The following is a 10,656-nucleotide window of genomic DNA, read 5'->3' on the forward strand; positions in this document are numbered from 1 at the left end:
GCTGCAACACTGAGGTTTTTACTCCAAACTTGAGGAAGTCAAATCTCCAGGTGACCACATGCCCTTTTGAAGATGGCAAAGATTTTCAGTTTTGGGCCCCTTACTGCAAGAAAGACATTGAGGTGCTGGAGAGTGTACAGAGAAGAAACCAATGGAGCTGGTGAGGGGTCTGGAGCACAAGTCTTACTAAGAACAGCTGAGGGTGCTGAGGCTGTTGAGTCTGAAGAAAAGAGGGGACTTTATCATTCTCTACAGCCACCTGAAAGGAGGTAGGACCCAGATGGGGCTCCATCTCTTCTCCCAAGTAATAACTGAAAACAGGAAATGGTCTCAAGTTGCACCAGGGGAGGTTTAGATTGAATAATAGAAAAATTCCTTTACTGAAAGGGTTGTCAGGCATTGGAACAGGCTGCCCAGGGGAATGGTGGAGTCACCATTCCTGGAGGTATTTAAAAGATGTATAGATGGTGCACTTGGGGACATGGGTTAGTGGCAGACTTGGCAGTGCTGGGTTAAGGGCTGGACTCGATGACCTTGAGGGTCTTTTCCAGCCTAAATAGTTCTGTTTCTGACCACCTATTTTTCCTTCTACACTCATGACTACAGTAGTCCCAAAGACAAGTTAGGGCAGTCAGAAGAATTTGCACAACCGAAGGAACTGATTTTTCTGTAATACAATTTCTCCCTCTGCTCTCCTGCTGCTAACTGGCATAGCAATAGTCTTTCCACATGCTGGTGTTTCCCACATGTATAACAAATCACTTTTGTATAACAAAGTGATTTCCAGGCACTGCTGTGAGAGTTTGCAGTTGGTTTTTGCATTACTGCAGCAGCAAAAACTGGGAGGTGCTGAGAACCAAGGTAACCATTTCCAAGTCCAGGGCAAATCAACCATTTATGTTATTGATATCCATATTGGCTATGATCTCTGCCCCTCTCGTGGGGGGTAATTCTGTACTTAACCCAGAAACTTTAGCAGAAATAGACATGTGAGTTGCACAAACCTATCAGCCTACTATAACATGTAAAAATGTGCCATGTCCTGTTAGTTTCTCAGAGAAGAGCTGTTGGTGGAAAACATTTCATTTCATTTTCAAAAATAACTTTCCCAAGTATATATGGTTTTAAATGTCAAACATTTAACATGCATTTAACCATAAAAGAACTCAGTAATGATTTTGTGAGGCCATTTTATCCACCAAGACCAGATTTTAAGATTATGTATCTGCACTGCTGAGAATTGTTGAGGTTGCAAAAGCCAGACATGTAACAGGAAACTTCATTCTTCATCCTCTTAGAGACATTAAAGATATGTTTATCCCCCATGGGAGAAATCTGTGACCAAGAAGACACATCTTCACATGAAAGAGTGGGTTCCAGTGATTTTCTTTGACAGGGATATACAGATTTAGGTCACAAATTGGACTGATAAGAAGATGTTGTATGCAATGTGCAAGGCAGAGTTTAGTCCGGCTTAAGGGCTTGATCTTGCTTCTGTTAAACTCAGTCTCACATTCACATGCTAGCAGCCAACTTCTGTTAGCTGCAATCATGGATAGGTTGCAAACTTTTTGAGTAACTATGCATTTCTAAAGACCCCAACAGCCACTGAGGATCAGTGCACTGAGGATTTAAACACTGTGTAACTGAGATCACCAGCCTTGCAGAGACATGTGATTGAGGGGAATGGAAGGTGTCCCTTATGAAAATGTTTTGTCTTTTCCTTCCATGTTGAAATGCTCACAATGCCCATTTATCTCAGGAAGGTTACTGTTCTAGAAGCCTAAACAAATAAACAGCTGAAGAGCTTGGGAGCCAGAATTTCATCAGCAGGTTCCCCTGGCTGCTTTTCAGCTGAACGATCCTACTAGTGAAATGGTGGAAGTCAGCAAGCTGAAGACAGGAAATCAGCCCACCTGCCAAGAAACTCTACAAGACACAGGCTGGAAAATGGACATGTTTAAGTCTGCCCTTTTCCACTTGATCTCTGTTGAAACCAATGCCTTCCCAGCAATTTTCCAAAGGCAAAATACCCTATCAGAAAAATTTAGACTTTTTTCTCATGATTGTTCAATGAATGACACTATTCCCTATGTACAATGCACTGTTCAAACTTGTCCTAAATACTAAAAAAACAACTGATTTTGTGGCATTTTTATGGCATCCAGTTTTGTAGCATCAAAGTGCTTCAGGAAGACCTGTAAATTTCTTATTTGCAGCCGTCTTCTAATATGAAGATTATTTAACCCCATATTATGAAGAGGAAAATGAGGAATGGAGGCCCTGAGTTACCCAGGATGTGATTTTTAAGAGCATTTGGCATTAAATAAAATTTTAGTGTTTCAAAGCCACATTTCTATTGACCATACCTGGATTTGTGAGTAATCGATACTCTGCAAGTCAGATCCAGATATCTTTTCATAAGCATTTGAAAATTAGGAGTTCAGAGTTGGTGCCTGTTTCTGAAAGCTTAATTCCTTGAAGCTAGATCTGAAACAGAATTTCAAGTGCTGTAAGATAAGCATCACATGGGTGGAAGGATGAAGACACCAGTGAAGGCTTAGGTGTCTCAGAATGGGATCTGAACTAGTCAGCAAAATGATATGGAACAGTGTGAAGTCAGCACTCTTCGCACGCCACACACATAGATCATCCAGTGCAGACAAAGGATGAGCCCTAAAAACATGAAAAATTGAGGAAAAAATAGTCTCACAGAACCTACTCGCTCTCACAGGGAAACTACGAGACCTGAGCCTTGAACCTCTTTGCCAGAGCTCCTTTTGTTAAAATTCCTGGTTGCCTTTTCTTTCTGGGGACTAAATTTAATTTGCTACAATCTTTTAAGGTGGTTGATAGAAGAAAAACACTTTTCTGCCCTGTCTGAATGATAAAGTAGTGGTTAATTTCAGGAAATAGATGCCTTAAGATGTCTCCATGGGACTTCTTATCTGAGCTGGAGATTGCTTTAACCACAAAGCTTCTGGGTACTGCCCATCTTTCACATCAGAGATGCACACTAAAAAATTATCAGTACAACAACTCAGGGAAAGATGAAAACACCATGAAGGAGGGTAAGAGATTCTCTAGCCTAGTGACAGAAGCAGCCATCAAGTAAGTGGACACGGCCTGGAATCTACTCTTTAGTTTGGCCTTTGGAGCTACCCAGTGATTAGTGTGAAACAGTGTCTCTGAAGACGAGACTAGAGACAAGATCTTTAGCCTTCTACCTGAATGGTATTTCAGGCTTCTGACTTTTTTTGTCCTCTTTTGCTTGCTCTTCCAGCTTCTACTGGCTGGGTGCAATTCAGCCCAGACCATAGTTCTAGCATACTATCTAGCAAGGAAGGAGGTGGATAAGCCTTTAAATACTTTCCAAAGACAGAGCTGAGTGTGCATGCTCTTTCTCCTATACTCTATAGAAGGAGTTACACTATTTCCTACTCTTTGACCTTTTGAAAAACAAGCACTTGTATTTGTAAAGAAGAAACATAGTTTTACTGATGTGCTTTAAGCATTCTCCTCAGTGGCACCAGACCAGCTCTTTCAGTCCTGTAAAAATCCTTTTGTTCTATAATTGCTAATGCATATCTTCTCTGTATTTGTCTCTAAGTATCTTTAAGTACTGCTATCTTGTGTTATAAGACGCAACTACTATCTTATAACTCGCCAGCAGTCAGAGGCTGCAACAGAATTTTCCCTGTTTGGAGCTGAACACCTGAAGTTCCATCCTAGCTCCATTTCAGGCAGTTCACGTGTATCCTTTTCTTAAGAAGGTGACCTTTTCTCAGCATCACAAAAGCTTTTCTCAGCATCTACTTTCAGGTAGAATCAGTGGCAAAATCATATTTCCCAGAACATCGCTCAGTCACTAAAATCACAAGGCTGCTTTGCTTTTTCCTGTAGCTCTGCGTCTCAGTCAGCATGTGTTCTCCAGCAGCAAGCAGATGAGAGCTGAACAATGAGACAGGAAATGGTCTCCCACTAAACAGGTTGTTCATTGATTTTTTTGTGCTGAAGTATTATTCTGTGATATTTACACTTAGGACTCTGAGGAATATACCACCTGCACAAGGGGGACTTTACTACAGGTAAAGTATGTCAATATTAGTAAATTTAACACTGTCAGAACAATGCTCAGACCATGAAATTCAATTGCTTGGGCTGTTACAGTTCTGGCACAGTTTTATCTCTCACCAATTAATGCTCCCTCAAACAACTCTGAGCCACAATGAACTTCTTGTATAGTTCAGGAGTTTTGACAGAGAAAAGACCATTCCAAAAAAGAAGTTTGGATGCAGCCATCATGTTACAGAGGCTGAGAACAGTTATTACAGGTGTGTCAAATACGCTAAAGATCAGGATATGACTGGTCCCAGCGAATGAAGTGGGAAGTTACTGCTGGGTAAAAACATTTTCTGTGTAGCCCACTAGAGGGTGCCGACGCGCCCGTGCTGCCTCCAAGATTTATGTTTCTGAGATCTGGATATTTCAGGGGTTTCTCCAGAGTATTTGAGGGAAAGAGCTGAAAGAATCACACCTTGCTGTCCTCTACAAATCCACTTTAATCATCAGCAGCATGTAACCCAAAGTCTGTCTTCCTCTTGTCAACTGCCGTCCCAATACCAACCACCTTCTGTCCTCATCTACTTCGAGACTGTGTATCTAGGATTCTGGGAGAACAGGACTTCAATCGGGCATCATTTAGCAAGTTTCAAAGACCAGTGATGTTTTTTAGAAGAGAGGGGAGGAGGGGGAGCGGGCGAGGGGAGAAAGACAAAGTCTTAACAAGATTATTTCTGCCTTTGTGCTTATTCACCTACTCAAAGCAGAGGCTTGTGTTCCTGAATGTTCCCTTATGGCCTCAGCAATTGCCTCATACAGCTAAACTCTGCATGCAACATCCTGCCAAAGAAAATGCAAAACTTTTCATCTTAAATGCTGACCAGACTTACAGGCAGTTCCCTAAGGAATTCGTCTCGCCATCTCACCGCTGATGTTTCCGTGCTGCAGCAGATCAGATTTCCTCTATGAGTAAGAGCTGCAGAAAGGAAAAAAAAGAAATATTTTAAGAATCAAAAGAAAACAAAACAAAAAAAAAGAACATATCTAAAGATAATTCAGTGACAAGCACTGATAACATTTTCTTTCATAGCCTTAAATATATGGTTCACTAGCTGTAAAACATACCTGTGCAGGACTACTAAAGTTTCAGAATACAGGTATCTGAAGATGAAGAGAAAAGAGTACATACTTCTTGTTGGTTTGCTATTTTCCCTTTTCATTTTTGCAGCTGTGAATCAAGTACAGTGTATCTCACAGTAAATAGCCCTAGCTTCTTCTTCACAACCATACCAAGGTGTAATTTCTGTTCTTATTTCAAGTCTTAGTCAGCAGTTGGGAGAGCGAGGATTTTCAATTCACCAGCTGCTGAGCTTGAATTTCTCATGCAGTAGTGTGAAAATGTGACAAAATTGTGCAGCTCTTGATGACCAAGCTTACAAATCCCTGGCCCCAGCCTGTACAACTCGTGGACCCTCATCACTCTGTGCACAAAAAGGCAGAATCTCTGCGTTAGGATATCAATGAGAGCTAAAACCCAGTATTGAAATACTGAGCTGTTGCACGAAGCATACACAGATTTCTCTCCCTCTTTCTCTGAGTATTTAACTTCAGTTAAATATTCATCAGCCCTGAAAAATAAGATTGCCAATGGAGAATTTCCATAAGGACAGAAGGCTTCCAGTCAGAAATGTATGAAAATTGACTGGATCAAACTGACACTACCAGATTCAAAGATGTAGAAAATTAATCCTGTGGGATATTTCTTATTGATTAGCATCTAAATTTAGGCAAAAAATTGGACTATATTACCCACTTTAAACCTATTTTAAATAACAACCTTAGCTCTCAGGCTGAGTCCCTCTCAGGTTTCCTGTGTATAAATAGTAAGCCCAAGAGGAACACCAGTTTGACTTTCCCATTTGAGAGCTGGCAGTAAGAATAATCAAGCCAAAACAACAATCCCACAGACATTTAATTATAAATAGAGCTCATTTCATCCAGGAATTCTGGAAGCGGTAGTCAAGATCCAGACCGTAATGTCATTTCTGTAATGTCATTTTTCAGAGGAGAGCTACATTTTCAAGCTCCTTCTGCACTCTGTGAAGAGCATGGGAACAGTGTCAATAAATATGCCTGATAAGAAAACCTCCCTTCTATCCAGCTGAAAGCTTTGCAAACATTAGTTGTCAGCAGTGAAGCCCCCTGAACTTCTGTTTCAAAACAACTTTTTATCTGGAAACTATGCAAATGTGAAGTAAAGTTTTTAAGTGGCAATACATGTGCAAAACACCAGCACACAGTTTTGGTGTGTCTTTATTTTTGAGCAGGAAAGAGGAGTCTACCACAAGATAACTTGTTTGTGGCTGAGTTGTGTCTGGGTTTCTCCCTCTGGCCACTTGTCCAGAACGCAGCAGTTACTGTGGCAGACCAAACCTACCATACAAGGAAAGACCTTTCTAGTATTTGTTTTCAGTGCTCTTACACATAACCGCTGCACATAACGCCTGCTGCCCTCCGACAGAGAGACAAGGAGTGCACCCTTTTCCCACATCAAACAAAGATACTGATGCTGAAAGAGAGCACCGAGAGCAAACATTTTAAATTACCTAAGCTGGCCTTTTCTGCACTTACAGTCATCAGTGAAAGCAAAATTATCTGCACAGGCAGATGCATCTGAGTTGAACCCAAACCCACGCTGCAAGACAGAAGATGAATACACATTTTCAATAAATGTGCCTGAAGGGATGCTAAAAACTGGAGGCAGAAGCAGTGGGTAAGATGCTGGTTGGTGACAGGGGATGCCTGGGTTCACCTTGCTCTTCCCACACAAAGCTGCTGAGCACTTTCCCTTGAGCCGTGCCTATGAAGTAACTGAGAAATGTGACTGGAGGATGGTAGGCACACTTTGGCCAGCTTTCCTCCAGCAAACCATGGCATAGGCTGCAAGTATTTACCAACTGAGGCCACACAGACCTGTAAGGAACAGCAAATTGCTTGGCATTGATGTTGAAACTGAGAAGACATAAGGCTGATGCAAATGCTTCTACCCATGCCATAGCCTCTGCCCTAGCAGAATGGTAACATGCTCTCTGGTTGTGTATAAACTGACACAGCTGTTTGCAGGGGAAGACTAGGATTCTTGATCAGATTGCCTGTGCTGGGGAGCTGCAAAAACCAGGGCACAAGTCTGGCACCAGCTGGGATTCATCTGAATTCCTTCTCCATCTGTAGGTGCAGTGACAAAACTTCAAGTGGCTCATTGAGTCTGTTGAGGATGAAATTCATTACAGAGGTCCAGTTGCTGCTGTAACAGCAATCTCACAAATAAGGTGGAAGTGATTTAGGTATGAAGCCCCAACGTGGATGGAAATTTTGTGTCTGAATCAAACCCATGCTGTTAAAAGTCCTACCTAGATTCTTCTGACAACTATGTTTAAAATCCAGAAAGTGTTTACACCAACATTCAAGGAGTCAATGTCCAAATATTAAAACTGATTACAAGCAAAGACTTAAAAAGTCACAAATGCCAAAAAACCCGAGTCTTAAAAAACCCACAAATGCCATATTAGTGTATGATTTCACTCAGCGATCAGCATACCACATACAATTTCCCTTTCTCTATGTGGCCCAATGACAGCACATTATTACGATAACTGCCCCACTGATGGCTATTTTATTCTTGTTTCTGAACTATTAAACAAAAGTTTTTCACACAAATAGTCTCTCTCTCTGTCTATTAAGAGGCAACAAATGCCATATGCAAAAGTGCACTGTGTTACAGGACTTCCTTCTGGTGCCTGTCTGTCTGAGTTCAGTTTTTATGCATCAAAAGACCCTGATGAAATTATATCATTTTATGATATGGTTCCACAGTCACTTCTGTGTGTGCTTGACTGCTGCAAACCTCCGGAGCAGTCTCAGGATGAGTATAGTACATGACTGCAATAGCTAAAGATAGATATCACGTCCAGATTTACAACCCAAACTGGTCAAAAATTATCTGGGTTTGATTTTTTTTCTGTCCCCCAATACATAGAAGCTCATTCTTCCTCTTTTTAAAAACGGAGTTGAAGAAACACTATGATTTTTACTACTCTCCTCACTAAAGCAAACTGTGCACCTGAGAACTCCTTTTTTTGATAGTGGTTTTTGCAGAGTGAACTCCTTAAAACTAGCGATGAGTTTTCTTTCTCTTTTACTGCAGTATTTGCTGTAATAATTCTGACTTCTAAATATATGCAAAGTAATTTCTTCATTATCTTTGCTCTATTATTAAGCCATACAGTTCTTCCTTTATTTCTACAGCTCACAGTCATCCGGCACAAAGAAACACATGTACTTCTTGGACTGCAATGAACTCTGTTCTCCCTTCAGATGTAAATAATAGGAGGGAGAAAAATCAGTCTTGTACTGACTCTGGCTCCTCTGAAAAACTATTACGAATAAACAATGAAGAAGAGAAAAGCTGTATTCCTTACCTGGTCTGAGAGGTACAGTGCACCTTGAAAGCCTCTTAAATGACACAGAAGAAATAGAAATAGTTGAAAGTTTTTACTCATCCAACCAGAGGGCTCAGGAAATGACTATTTTGCAATGATTAACTCCTTCCTCACTTCGAAGTCTTTCAAGTACAGTTCCACTGCAGTTTGGTAACTCTGCCCTACACATGATTTCTGTTTCACACTGAGAATATGCAGGTGGCCAGAGGAGACTCTGATAACCTCAGTGGAAGAGAAAAACTGCAGTGTCTTCTGCATAACTGTGACCAAGTGCATTTTACTGTTGAGTGACGCTTATGTAATGAAGTTTAGAAATGACTGAGTAATGGCTTGACCTCCCAACTCTCATTTATAGAAGAGGTTTAGAGCAATGGAGCAATATTCTCAACATGATTTCAGTGTTGTGGTGCCCACGAGAGCAAGGTAAAAAACCTAGGTTATTTGAAGGAGTGGCATCCATTGCAGCCTGGACAAGCATTTGATGTACGTATAGTGTATGATACTTTTATACACAGAGGGTCTCCAGCTGAAAGTCAGGCATCCTGGAGCATCAGGAGTTAGTCCTCTGCACATAAAACCCCCCTGTGCCTGAAAACCTGTTTTCCCTTGCCTAAATGTATCTGTTTGACTAAAAGGCATTTCTGAGACTGAGCTTATAAACATCCACTAGCCTGAAAGCTGTTAAAGGCCTGCTCCCCACAGGAGCACAGGCTACTTCTGGGGAGTGGACACCTCCACACAGAACCCAAAGTGGAACCTGGGCTTCTGAGCCCGTGGAGAGACTTTGTGTTGGGGTTTCCTAACACAGGGATGGAGTTGTCTTACCTAGCCCTTGGCATTTGCACTGCAGGTATCTACACCAGAGCCCATCATTCAAGGCACTCTTGAATATAGGCAGTGGAAAGAAACAGACCTTTGCAAGATTGTTTATCTGGGAGTTTTACCATCCAAATAAGAGTTCCTTCTGCTATATATAGATACATAGGCTTGCATGATTTTTTTATGCAATCAAGATTTTATAAAAACTACAAATAAAATCCTTATTCTCTGCAAGTTAAGTTTTACCTTTGACCTCCCAGTGATTATTTCCAGTAACAACACCTCAAGAGGCATGCTCCCACATGACACTGATGAGGCTGGTCTGCACTTGAAGTTTATCCTTTTACAGTCTACCACAAAAACAATAAAGATACTCAAGATCCTTGGTTGGAGCAGGTGCTTAGTTGCTTTCTTGGAATGGAGGCCAAAACATCTGTGTGGCTTCTCAAGCTACGGCTATTGATGATACAGCTTCATATGCAGAAACACCAGGGCATTTTACTTTGAACATGGTTGCAGGACAGAGACTCAAGTTCTTGCTTTAAACTCCTCTCACTTCCACATATCAAAAATTGAAACCCAACTGTCAGTCTTCTCACCATGAGCCCACAGGTAAACAGGAAGGAGTTTCAGTCTCATAGCCTCAAAAACTGCAAAATATATTGAATCAGATCCCCCAAAATCTCCTAGTAAAAATGAGATTTGCTTTGCTTCTTTGGTTGTTATTTTTTTTAACAAAAATATTTTTAGTTCAAATATAGCAGGCTAGAAATAGAGCTCTTTATTTTCCACTTTTTGATCCTAAAGGCTACAAATATTTAAAATTTTGCAACTTTTAATTCACTCCCATTTTTAAAGAAGCTTTCCCCTCTAAAACTGGGGAAAGAAACTTTCAGAATGAAAAGACCCAGCATGCACTTTTGGTAAAAAACCATGAAATTCTACAGTCTTGGAATATTATAATGAGTACATGCAATAATTAATGCTGCAGCACAATATACTGTGGCATATCATAACATATTATTATGAAAAGAAGATTATTTAATAATTAAATTATAATAATAACTACTGTGTCTACAAGGTAATCAATTTGATGACATTCATTTGGCCATGCTAAAATTTCCTCAGAAAGCAATTAGGTGGTAAGAAAGCATCACTCTGAAGACTGGTCGTGTCTTTCAGAATGATTATGAGCAGTGGTGTGCATTTTTATAGATGTGTTTCCTTTGGGCGGTGTCCATATGTAGCTTCTCACTCAGCTCAGCAGCTCCGGAGT

General features: G+C 40.7%; 1 protein-coding gene across 1 annotated transcript in view; it reads right to left on the minus strand.

Annotated features, from left to right (window-relative positions):
* P2RY8 (P2Y receptor family member 8) overlaps window positions 1-8,708 on the minus strand; it is a 34,558-nt gene extending 25,850 nt beyond the window's left edge. Inside the window, exons 1-2 of the mRNA XM_042042072.1 lie at window positions 8,541-8,708; window positions 4,953-5,038 (exon numbers count right to left, since the gene is read on the minus strand). The gene's annotated coding sequence lies outside the window, so the exon portion shown is untranslated. The remainder of the gene's footprint in view (window positions 1-4,952; window positions 5,039-8,540) is intronic.
* Window positions 8,709-10,656: the final 1,948 nt, after the last annotated feature.

The sequence above is a fragment of the Corvus kubaryi genome, unplaced genomic scaffold (assembly GCF_017639235.1).
Source record: "Corvus kubaryi isolate FWS band 111438036 unplaced genomic scaffold, C.kubaryi_AGA036_p1.0 133, whole genome shotgun sequence".
Classification (NCBI taxonomy): domain Eukaryota; kingdom Metazoa; phylum Chordata; class Aves; order Passeriformes; family Corvidae; genus Corvus; species Corvus kubaryi.